General features: G+C 39.2%; 1 long non-coding RNA gene across 4 annotated transcripts; it reads right to left on the minus strand.

The window, feature by feature from the left end:
• Nucleotides 1–211: 211 nt before the first annotated feature.
• On the minus strand, nucleotides 212–12,923 carry LOC136286918 (uncharacterized). Of its 4 annotated transcripts, XR_010720023.1 has the most exons (5): nucleotides 12,824–12,923; nucleotides 12,306–12,496; nucleotides 5,959–6,055; nucleotides 4,542–4,662; nucleotides 212–1,540 (listed from the first exon to the last, which is right to left on the minus strand). It is a non-coding gene; the product is annotated as an uncharacterized lncRNA (long non-coding RNA). The 4 variants fall into 4 exon arrangements; XR_010720024.1 differs by lacking the exon at nucleotides 4,542–4,662 and having other exon boundaries at nucleotides 214–1,540; XR_010720022.1 differs by lacking the exons at nucleotides 212–1,540; nucleotides 4,542–4,662; nucleotides 5,959–6,055 and adding an exon at nucleotides 6,935–7,394.
• Nucleotides 12,924–13,136: the final 213 nt, after the last annotated feature.

A 13,136-nucleotide genomic window follows, 5' to 3' on the forward strand; every position in this document is an offset into this window, starting at 1 on the left:
CTTTTTTAATAAGCAGAAATACTAATAGCATCAATAAGTACAAAATCTTTGCTCACATAATTTACATCTACTTTCAAAATAGAAGAGGTTCTTTCTTATTTTAATTTGATGAGTTTGTTTTTATTTTAAAATTACACAATCTGAAGCATTTATCAGAAATGTATCTCTAATCTTGAAGAATAGTGATATTTGACTGTAGTTACAGGAATTAAGATGGGATTTTTGTAATTATCCCATCGTAATTTCTGTTTCTACACCAACTGCATATTTAACTCCAATAGCTCTTATGCCAAATGTTAAAGCTGAATAGCCTCTTGGATCGGTAGAAGGAGAGAACTAGGAGGATTCCTATTAAAAGATAACAAATGATCAAAAGGAAGGCCATTTGAATAGGCCTCAGGAATGGTCAGAGCAGATTACTTGTCTGGCTAGGTAAATTCTGTGCAGCTTGAAGTCAGGAGGAACTGAAGTGTTTTATGCAAAATCACGCAGAATGACCAATGTGAAACACAGAGATGCATACAACTGCATATTTTCCTACGCCTCTTATACAATACAGTCCAGAGTATCCACAGGTGTTATTCATGACCACTGTTAGCATTTACAAATATTAAAACGAGAAGTCTTTTTGAATATTTTTTTAAAAAAGGTTAAAAATCAGACTTTTTAAATACACCTCTCTCCACCTTATAAAATGTTAGCTTCTGCAGAGGTTTTCAGATGCTTAACTTCTTCAAATAAGAACTGAAAACCTTACTATGGCAACTTAGATCAGTGCAATATTGCTCTTGAAAATAAGCCTGCAAGGGAAATGACTTTCTGAGGAAAAATAATCTAAATGTAATGAAGACTCTTTAAAAAAAATTCTTTTTCTCATTCCCTGCAACACGTACTCTCTAAAGGACAAAGTTTTTGCTATTATGAACAACTTTTAATTTGTATGTGTGTTCTGCTAGCTGTTGCCCAGGGTGATCATTAGTGTTTTGGTTCTTTTAACTACAGTCTCAAAGATCTGCACACAGTTTCCTTCTGGCACTAGACTTCAGTGTACAGAATCTCATCTATGGGGTTTTGAAAGGCTGCTAAGAAGTGGGGGGAGAAAAAAAAAGACATTAAACTTCAGGGTTACTGCTGTCTCAGCACTATTTTTGGTTTACATATGTATAAATCCTAATATTCACAAGTATGCAGGCAGGAAAGCTGCACAAGGGATTTTCTCTGACACATTCCAAGTTCCGTGAGAGCTGTGCAGTTATGGCTAACAGCCTTCTAGTGTTTCAGGAATTCTCTCCATTTCATTTATTCCAGCTATGAGCCACTGACTGATTTATCACATTTATCCCTTGTATAAGTTCAACATGAAACTGCACAACAGTATTTTTATAATTTTATGAAATATTAATGAAAACAAGAATGGGCAGGCAAGAGGCATTGATTTACAGTCAAAATCTGCTGCAGTTTGCAGAAGTGTAACTGCTCTTCTTGAATCTTGAGCACCAGATGAATGCTGAATTACTTGAAGTATTTCAGTTACCTGAAACTATAGAAAAGACATATGAGCTCTGATCTGAAAAATTATTATACTTGCACAAAAGTTTATTTCTACAAAGTACAAGAAAAGATAAATAATAAGAAGAATCTATGTCCTTTTCAAGTTTAAAACTTTTAGTTTCTTGGTAGTTCTGAAATGTTATATTAAATATTATATTAAATGCTATATTAAATGTTATATTAAAAGAACCATGAAGTACTGTCTGGAAATACATGAACAGCATTTTTAAGTAAATCAGATCTGATGGAGCTGGTGTTTTCTTGAAGCTAGGAGAATAAGCAGAAAGTAATCAACAAAAAGCAAGTTTACAAAGAATCATGTAGAAAAAGTACACTACCTATCTTAATTACTGAATTTTTTGAAGGAACCGATCTAATACTTTTCTTCTACTTGATGATCTATTGTTCTTAAAAGTGTGAAAAAATACTAGGCATGTTTTCACCCTGTGTTTTTAATCAGGACTTCAAAGTGTGGCCAAACTGTCATTATCCCTTGATGTATGGAACAAGATTGTTGATAACAAATTATGTTAATGAGTCTTCATTCCAGCAATTTTATAACTATTAAACCCAGTGAAACTGTTTCCATAAAATCATAGAATATTTGTGTTGGAAAGGACCTTTAAAGACCTTCTAGTTCCAGCTTCCCTGCCTTAGGCAGGGACACCCTTCACCAGCCTGTTTGCTTAAAGCCCAATCCATCCTGGCCTTGAACCCCTCCAAAAATGGGAGCTCCACAGCTTCTCTGGGCAATCTGTTCCAGTGCCTCACCATCCTCATAGTAAGGAATTTTTTTTTTTTTTTTTTTTTTTTTTTTTGTCTAAATCTACCCTCCTCTGGTTTAAAGCCGTAACCTCTTGTCCCCTTACAGGGCCTGGTAAAAAGTCACTCCCATCTATTTTATAATCCCCCTTGAAGTATTGAAACGTCTCAATAGGATCACTCTGATGCCCTCTCATGATTTTCTTGGCTTTCCTTTGGATTCTTTCCAAAGGGTCCATGGCTTTCTTATGCTTGAGACCTCAGAACTGGGTACAGTAGTCCAGCTGGGATTTTGCATGAGCACAGTAGATGAGAAGGATCATATATCTTGAAATGCTGGCCACAGTTCTTTCTATACAGCTTAGGATACAATTGTTTTTCTGGGCTGCCAGCACACATTGCCAGGTCATGTTCAATTTTTCATTCATCAATATACTTAAGTCCTCTGCAGGGAGGCACTCAATGCATTCAGTAATCAGTCTGTACCGATGCTGGTGATTTCACCAATCATGGCACAGCACCTTGCATTTGGTGCTGTACTTCAAGAGACTCCCACTGACCCACTTTTCTCAAGCCTGTCAGGGTTCCCTTGGATGGCATCCCTTCTTTCATGGGATTTCAAGTTTCTCTAAACTTGATGATGATGGTGTACTCAATCCCACTGCCTATCTCATTATTAAAGACATCAAACCACTTCCATACAGAAAGTGCCATACGGAAAGTCCTCTCCCTGAGGGATACCCCTTGTTACTGATATCCTTTGGACACATTGACTACAGCTCTTTGGATGTTGCCATTCATCCAATTCCTAATCCATCCAATATTCCATCCATTAAATCCATACCTCTCCAATTTATCAACAAAGATTTTCTGTGGAACAGTTTCAAAGGCCTTGAAGAAGCCACAGTAGAGGACATCAATTTCTCTTCCCTTATCCACCAATCCAGCCACTCTGCATAAATCCCCAGACTAGCCAGTCATGATTTTCCTCTTTGTGAAGCCATTCTGGCTGTCCTTAATCACCTCCTTGTCATCCACATGCCTTGACATATCTTCCAAGAGGATCTATTCCATGATCTTACAGGCACAGAGGTGAGGCTGGCTAGTTTGTAGTTTTCAGTTTTGTAAAACTGTCTCCTTCGGAAAACTAAAATTCATTATTATGTTGTAACACTACAAGCTCTCCAAGCTTCCAAAATCTTCCTGAATCGACACAATTGTTAAGAAATAGCCACAATATTTTAGCATATCCAGATCATGATGTGGAAAAGACAACAGGAGCCCATGTCTTTTTCCTTTGTTATGTCTCTTTTACGTATCTTGAAAGCTGACACATTTTGACACAGAACACAACATACTAGAGCCTTTCACAAAATAATGAACTATCTTTTAAAATGCTTCACCTTTTTTTTTTAAATGCAATATCTCAAACCATATATTTCAAAACTTCAAGGGTTCTCTTGTGCATCCAGGAGATTAAAGTCCCTTCAAGCTTGTTGGTAAGAGGAAAAAACACAAAAGGGAAATTTAATTTCTGTTGTGAATCACCAGTTAGACTGATAGCCTAGTATCTTCAAAAGTAAACTATGTTGTTTTATGTGCTTATATATATACATGCATGTGTGTATAACACATAAAAATTTTGACTTAATATTTTTACCATCACATTTTCCTTCAAAATATAATATAATTATTATATGTGTATCAAGAGACTTGTTACGGCATGTTTTGTGCGGAGTGCCTTTACATATATATGCTAAGGAATATCAAAGGATTGCCTAAATTCATCAAAATACGTGCATTTATCATCAGTTGGAGCCTCAAATGGCTGATCATTAAAATATCACATCTTGGGGTTTTTTCCTTCATTATCTGCCTTTCCTTATATGATTTTGATCTCTGCTTCATTAAAATCAGCATGTTTTGTACACAATAGTCAGTTATATTCTCTGCAAGGATTCCTTCTCTTGGGACAGTCTGACCTTCAGCAACTGAGAACCAATAGAGAAATTAATTAACTCAAACACTGTAAGACCCTTTACTAAGACTCTGGTAATAAATTGAAAATCATGCTAGAAAGCTCATCAGAATTTAGTCTTTCTCCAAACTAAGATGAAACACTTAGAGACTCTGGCTGCAGCAGGAACCAACTTCAGTGCCAGAAATTTTTGCAAAAGCACAACAGTCAAGAAGTAGGAATACGTATCTCTACTTCCTCAGTTTCTCACCTGTTACCCAGGCACTCAAAGGCTCTCTGCAAATTAAGAGGAGCGGTCTCCATGTTCTGGAGAAAATGGGAGGGGAACTGCTGGTGGCAACAGGGTGAGGGTGGGTCCACAGGGCTGATGCCTATCATGGGAGAGATAGAGGCAAAATGACACTGATTTTCGGGGATTGCAATCATTTTCATCCCAAAACAGCATCCCCCAGCAGTCATGTGCATGGTATAGAATAGTCATTAATCATTGAAGATGTCCAAGCAAAGCTGTTTTCTTTCTTCATCTGTTAATTGTTCAGTGCAAGTTGAAGAAGTGTTCAAGTGGAAAAGAACTGGATAAAGCTTCTCTGCAGAATAGCATTATATTTGACAAATCCAAGAAATAAAAACCTTTCTTTCCTCTGGCCATTGTTAGGTAGTTGCACAAATAGGGCTCCCGTTTGCTAGCTCATATAGCCTGCTCTAAAGACCGGTGAAAGACGGTATATGTACTGAGCTTTCCTGGGAAGTATTCATCTGCTTTTTTTAACAGGCATGTTGAGGTCTGAATGACACAGTTCAAGTAGTTGGATAGAAGGTGGGAGCTTAAACAGTAAAAATATTAGAATGAAATGTACATTTTTCTGCTCTGCTCTTAGCCAAGAGATACAGTGTCCAGGGAAACAACCAAAGGAAAATTTGCGTCTATAAAAACGTCAGAGGATGCCCAAAGCCCTGAATCTACTGCAGACAGGCAGATATTTTGGGGATAGGCTTAATATTGTTTCTGAAGATCCTTGCCCTGCCCTTAGAAGAAAGTTTTCCAAGGAGAGTCCATGACATTTCAATTGCCAGTGTGTTGTGCTTTAACTCCACCTGGCAACTAAGCACCATGCAGCCACTCATTCCCCTACCTCCCCAGGTGGGACAGGGGACAGAATCAGGGAAAAACCCAATAAAATACTGGGTTCAGATAAGAACAGTGTGATAATTGAAGAACAAACAATAATAACAATATAAAAAGGAGAGTAGGAAAAAGAGAGAAAAATCCCAGGAATAGCTAGTGATGCACAACACCATTGCCCATCACATACTGTTAGATACCAACCCAGTCCCTGAGCCATGATCAGACCCTGTTCTGAGTGAGTGCTGCCAGTCTATATGTGTGACATGATGTTCTGGGGTACGGAATATCCCTTTGGTCAGTTCAGGCCAGCATTTGGCCATGCTCCCTCCCAGCTTCTTGTGCATCTGCTCATTGGAAGAGCAAGGGAAACAGAAAAGTCCTTGACTTGGAGTAAGCACTACTGAGAAACAACCAAAACATCAGTGTGTCATCAATATGGTTCTCATATTGAGTACAAATCAGAGCACTGTACCACCTACCAAGAAGAAAACTCTATCCTAGCTGAAACCAGTACACAGGGTCAAGGCTGAACTCTTCTCACCTCCAACAACAGAGATCAGAGAGGATTATGAAAATGTCCTTTGGTGGTATGCAGTCACAGTGTCTTCTCATTTGCACTCTTCTTTGGCACAGGTTTCCTTTGAATAAATCAAACTTGTCAAAATATCACCATAAATCAAGAAAACACTACCATTTGTTTTGTTTGAAACTGAGCAGGATGCCTACTTTCAAACCATTTAAACAAAGGCTTAGAAGTTGCACAAACCAGTGTTTAGGGGTCAATCTGAGATGCCATGGCTTTTGTGTTATGTTACAATAAAAGTGAAAAATGCACGGTTACAGGAATATAGAAAATGATGAATGGTTGGCATAAGGGGCTGCTCTGTAAGAGCTGAGATAGCAGCCATACTCATACTGTAACATGAATGAAAACTTACACTTAAACAAGGGAAGTTGCTGCTATGATTTTCATGCAAGCTCTTTGTATTTCAGTATTTAGATCTCATTTACATCTGCAAACAAACCCCACACAAATTAAATGATTCTAAAGAACACAAGGATTCAGTTAAGAAGTCTGCTCTGTGCTAAGAACCCTGTGTTATTGCACTTTGTAAGATCAAAATCTGAGAAAAGCATTAAGTACTGAAACATTCAAGACTTCATCATGGATAGTATTTTATCTGATTGTTAATGTCATTAAATAAGAATGACACAGTTCCACAATATAAACTCCAGCCTTGCTGACTGATTTGGTTTCTCCATTAATTCTAATTTTTGGGCAGGAAGTTGTCCTCTGTAACAATCACAATTTCTTCAGGGTGTTCTGAAACAGAATTAGGAAATTTCAAAGTTTTGGAATACATGTGACAGTGGTCAGGGTCAGTAAAAAGAGCCTTTAAAAGAACTGACATTTCATATTTCTCCTTGGCTCCCCATTAGACTGGAACAAGACAATCAGTGGACAAACCCTTGTGGAAAAGAGCAAGACAAAAAGACCGTCTTAATTCTGAAAAGATTTTATAACTTTAATCCAGCCCCAAAAAGAACAGGTCTCCTCTTTAATATTGACCTAGAATGGTTATTTCTGGTCATTTACATCAAATCACAAACCTCAGGAGTACAAATCAAAGCTATCAACTGGCAAGATACTTTCAGCTACGGCAAAATAAGGTAATTTTACTTGACAGAATCATTTTGCACCCCTTGAAGAAAAGAACAAAATAGACTTAACATAAACAATGTTCTAAAGTAATAATATCCAGTTATATACAAGGCAGGGGAAAAAAAAAAAAAACAAAAAAGCAGCAGAAAAAGCCCAAAGCAATTATTTTGTTTCGGAGCTGATCCACCGTATTTTAACAAGAACCTTCAAAATTACATAATGACTCTTCATGGTTAACAGAAAATAATGTTGTCTTAATTATGTAGAATTTAGTTCACTTCTCCGGAGCTGCCCGCACCTCTTGAGATAAAGACCTGCAGCATGATAAAACATGTATGACAATTATAAAAGGGTAATCAAAGTGCCAGCAGAGCTGGATTGTTTTTCCTGCAAAGAGTACATTTTACTAGAGCAGTTCCTAAACCGCTTATGTCAAATATGTTATTAATGAGCACTCAAGTTCACACAGAAATGCAGGACACAGCCCAAGGCACCCACAGATTTAGAGGGGTTCGAGAGTGGCAACAAAGGGGATAGCTTGGTCTCCATCTTCCCATTAGCTGCAGTTTCCCCACCACACCATCATCAGTGGATGCAGATTTTTTTCAGTTCCTTCAGTTCATATATTGGGTCTAGCTGACCTGGCCTAATGCAATCACCCAACACCTCATTCTGCTGTGCTTCCTGTTAAAATATGGGGGAGAGGAAGACCTCACTTCTCCCTCCCCCACACCATTTTCCTTCTCATTCCCTGCAAGAACCTGTCTTGTGTCCAGCAGGAGATGTGTGTTGGCTCCACACCAGCCGATGCCACATGCCTGGTGCTATCAAGGTGCCCTGCCAGAGCTAATGAGCTCCCCAGTGTGATTGCACATATTAGCTCTGGGTGCTGCAGGAGCCAAAGCTGTGCAGCCCCTCTCAGACAGGCCTTGAGACACCTCCTCTCAGAGGAGGGGTCTCTGCATAGAACAGCCACACTGGACTTCAAAAGGAGTCAGGTAAATCCCACAGCACTTAAAAATCCAACCAGTTTCAAGAGAGATGTCACACCATGGCACTTGTTTCCCACAAGTCTAGCAATAGAGCAAATTGTGAGTTCCTGCCTTATTTCACCTGCAAACCCCTCTCATCTGTTCATCCAGCTAGCAAAGAAGTGTATTATCACTTCTCCTCCTGAGAAAAGACGCCGGTAGTTGAAGTTGGCTCTGTGACAGCAGATCTAGATAAATTGTTTTCAATCAAAAAGTCCTTAATCTTCTTTCAGATGTGGTTGTCCAAAACACAGCTTCTATGCAGTGGCATTTGCCTACAACCCTTTGTCTCCATGATTACTTGATAATCATAAAAACAAGTACTGCTGATCAGTTTGACACCATTATTAAAAAAAATTAGTCTTTCATTTAGAGTCATGCAGTTTACACTATCAATTCCCTTTTACCTAATTTCAGGGGTTTTTTTCCCTTACCTCCCCACTAACAGTTGGAAAACTGAGAATCATTCCAGGAACTTCTGGGTTTAAAATAGATGTTTCATTGCCTCATAGTGCCCATTGCTCAGCCTTAGGAGCTGCTTTGTCCAATTGTTTTCCCTTCTGATAAAAACAACTGTTTCAATCATTTAAACGGAAAAGGCAATACATCTAATTGCACTCTGCAGCTCATACACCAGGTTTGCTCTGAGTGATAGAGACCTGGACTTTGCAGTAAAATGGCTAAAACCTGCCTTCTAGAAGAACTGTCTGCAGTCATTTTATTTAGTAGAATAATCTAGTGTTCTGGGAGGAAAATATTAGGCAAGAGACTAGTTTTCCTCTTCTGTTTCATTTTTTTATATCAGCACTTGCTATATTGTACATAGTGTGTATATATATAATAAGTTTGTTTATAATAAAACACAGAACTAAAACAAAATACTAGGATTCTTTCACAGAGTTACAATGCCCTTGCAAACCCTGGGGTCTGTTTTTCTTATTTCAGCGGCAAACTTCTGGAAGAAATCTGGATATGCTATGAACCTGGAAGTGGTTTTCAGTCCCTACTGTATCTGAGTGCATGACTTACATTTGCCAGTACATGAAAGTCAAATCTGAACTCAGGCTATTCTTTTGTATCCTTCCATTTGTCATAATTGTTTCTTGACAAAGATTTTTGGAAGAGTTTTCCTGTGAGGAAACAATGCATCCTACGATTTGAAGTCATATTTCTACTCTAGCAAAGTAGAACTTACTATGTTTCCCTCCTGGAACAGACAGCAAGGAATCTGCTGCAGTATTCAAAGTTACAGGGTTTATAAGTATGCTCTTAAACTCAGGATAGCTCAAACTCAGTTCTGCAATTTCTCTAATCCTTAAACACAATTCCTTACCAGCAAAAATTCAGAAGCATTTGAAGAAAATATTCTCTTTCATTCACTTGGGAAGCCAGGTATTTTCCAGCTGAATTTATTATTTATTGAAGTGACAGTATATTCCCAAATTCCTTGCCCTGAACATGTATTTCCTATCTATCCTCTCCTTGTAAGTGTTATTCACATAGAAGCTCAGCAAGCCCAGATTACAGATAAGAGAAGTTGTTCAAGGATGGCAAGAATCATTATAGCTGTCCATCTAACAGTGCAGAAATGTTCTTATAGCTCTATGCATGAAATAGAGAAATAGAGCTAATGCACCTGTGGCTTTCCTAACAAGGTACTTGTGCTTTAAAATGAAAGTGTCTCCATAGCAACTTTGAGGCATCCAAGAATAGAGAGGAAGGAGTGTATTTTGCAAAAACCATGGAGTGGATTTAAACTATATTGTTTGTCAGGACTGAAAGCTCAGACCTCTTGGTAAGAGCATGATCATGTGGCCTGGGCAAACTTGCAATACATTGGCCAACATCCATCTCAAGAAAATTATTCTGTAAAAGTCAACCACTGCTTCTGTTTCCAGTAGAGTGGCAGGGAGCAGCAGAAACAGTAAGGCAGCACCATCCCAAGAAAGCCAAACCCACAGCAGCAGAGCTAGGTGAGCAGAACTGGGGGGGTGCAGGTGATCTGGATCTCCTGAGACCCAGGCTGCCAGGACAGGTCTGCTCGGACCAGGCAGGTCCCAGCTCAAGCTTGGAAAGCCAGGTCTGTGAGTAGGGGTAAGGAAGGCATGGAAGAAGGCACAGGAAAACCTGCCACATAGCTCAGGCAAACACTAAGAGCAGGAGCCTCAGTTTAAAAGCAGCTCCTGAGAAAAGGCAGAACATGCATCTGCTGACATGGCCTGACAGCTTCATTATCAAAGCTGGCCTTGAATCCAGGCAGTGAAAGCCTGTGAAGGAGAGGGAATTGTCCTCAGGCCCCTCACAGTGTCTACTTGTAAAACCGAGGGAAGCTTATCTGCAGCTACTTAAATCTCATGAGGGCCAGGGGAGAGACTGCAATGTTTTGTACCTTCAAAAGGAATGTGTCCAGCTGCCTACCCACTGGGGACGGGCAATGCTGATGGCTCACAAACAGCAGATGCCATCTGCTTCAAGGAGGCCACACTTGCTTCTCTGCTGTCATTTTTAGCAAGCCCTGAAATGCCACTCTGTCTGAAAGACTATGGTTTTTTCTACTTATAGGAACAACAACAACTAATACTAATAAACAATACAATGAGACATAACGTCTTTAAAAAAATCATTCTAATAAAAACTGTATTTCTCTCCACAATGTCTACTAGACTGTGCTTTACTATCCTAAGAAGGAAAGATGGACAACCTTCTTCTAAGCCTCTAACTACCCTTAAGTTTTGCTTCATAGCACATTCTGGGATTCCTCTGTGACCCCTCTGCCGCCCACATGCACAAGTGTGTCTTTCTCCACAAGAAAGCAGTACAGAGTAGGGGGGCTCTTTCCCTGAGGTGGAGCTGAGAACTACTAACTCATCCAAATCACAATATTCCCATTTCCCAATGAATATGCAAGGTGTAAATAACTTATTAGAGAAACAGATGACAAATTTTCTGTGGCAGGAGAACAGGGCTTTGATAAAATTTCCTTTGATGCAGTTAGAATTAGTTTATCATGTGTGTCAGTTGAGAATGAATATTAATCCAGTGGAGCACTCTTAAATTGATGAATATCTCACCTTCAAATCATATTAACTATTTTGTTCCTTATGATTTCAGTATTTTCCCTTTTTAATTCCCCTTTTTTCTTAACAATTAAAGATCCACAGGTCAGCCTGACGAAAACAGAGTGAACACTACACAATCTGCTCATTTGAAGGCAGCACTGAACCAGCTGTTTCAGCTTTCTTTTCAGGGATAACTCTTCATTTTTACTGAGGTTTTTTGTTTGTTTGTTTTTGGTTGTTTTTTTTTTTTTGTCTATTCCTGAAATTCAGAGTTTCTTCTAAGTGAGTGGACTAATAGCCCAGATATGGGAAAAGAACAAGGAATTCTCGGAAAAGAAAAAAAGCGCAACTGTTATAAAAGTGAACTTCCCGTTCCTGTTATTGTGCTGTCTTCTTTTTAGCTACTACAACTCTGAACAGGACACGTGCCTTTGGCAGTGTCACTGCCATTGTATACAGATTCAGGTGATGCCTGCTGTTTAGGAGAAAGGGACTGGAGCTCTTTTCTGCTGCTAATTTCTTGTTCTGTCTTGAGGTTTAACACTATAATTCATATTGTTTTCCTCTGAAAAATAAAACAATAGTAATTTGTGGAAGCACTGAAGGATCTTTGGTTATAAGGTGGTATATAATCACATCAGCAATTTTATATATATTTACATAAGTATATAAATACTTACAAGCAAGACATAGTTCTCTGCACATATGTAAAATATTTTCAGTCAAAGAGAAGTAGCCTAAACTTCAATACACAATAGTACTACGGCTCTACCACATCCAACTTTGTATTTGAAGGTGAAATTTCACGCTTATGTGATCCTTTACATCTTTGATGCAGAACCTGCTTTTGTGTTTTACCATCATGATCTGATTTTTTGGGTGACTTTACTGCCTCCGGACTGAAAAGAAGGCGGCTTTTTTTTTTCTCTCATGGGCCTTTTTTTTCTTGCTATTCATTATTACCAATGTAATAGGTCCAACAGTTTCAAACAGCAATCAGAATCTTTTATAGTCCAAATATGACCTAATATTTTGTTCTTGTCTTTACTCTCCTCCTTGGTAACATTGCACAATTCCGCTGCAGCTTAGTACAAACTTGAATTGGAATTCAGAACCAGAAGAACAAAATACTTGCCTTTCAGTAGGCGAAGAGCCTCCTCTGGAATGGGCAAAGTAAACTGGCTGTTCCAGGGGAGCATGGGCAGTAGTTCTTAGTAAGCAGGAGTTTCTAGGTCTGACCTCTGTGACAATCCACACAGGCAAAGACAGGGTGAATTTCCTTCCTCTCCATTGTTTCTCACACCCTTCATCCTTCCCCACATCAGTCTGCAAATAGGGAAAGATAAAAACACCCTACATGCAGTCAGAGAAGTGGGTGTGTGCTCAAAGAGTACAGGAGCTAGAAGAGTCACAGCAGCCCTCTTGTTAGACAGTAGAAATGAGCCAAGACACAGACTTCTCATTTCTCACAGCGTAAAAAAGGTCCTGGTTTATTCCTCTTTAAAGCTTGGCCATCCTGACTTCAACTATTCACTGACTCTGGCTGCCGCAAGCTCCTACTGTAGGTTTCCCTTGAACCCCTGACTGCTGGTTATTTCCTGCTAAACTACGACAGCATGTATTAGTTTGCAGACTCCAACCGCAGGCTTTTACCTAGCTAGACTATGACTGCAGGTGCCAGGCAGGCTTTAACCGCAGACCCAGGCTGACCTCACTGCAGTAATTCTCTCCCCTCAGGATCCTTCTTCATGATTCCTCCTCACAAGCAGCCGGCTCCCTTTTATCACACTTACCTTTATTGCCTATAGCCGTGACTCATCAGGGGCGAGGCTGTATTGGGTAATTAACACAGCTGTTACTTATCAGGGGCAAGGTGAGCTGTATTCCCTTCTCCTACAAGAAGTACCTGCAGGTGGAAAATGGGAGTACAGAGGCACAGAGAACCAAAAAAAAAAAAAAAATCGGG

Source organism: Chamaea fasciata, unplaced genomic scaffold (assembly GCF_029207755.1).
Source record: "Chamaea fasciata isolate MVZ Bird 193981 ecotype frontalis unplaced genomic scaffold, bChaFas1.0.hap1 SCAF_3, whole genome shotgun sequence".
NCBI lineage: Eukaryota > Metazoa > Chordata > Aves > Passeriformes > Sylviidae > Chamaea > Chamaea fasciata.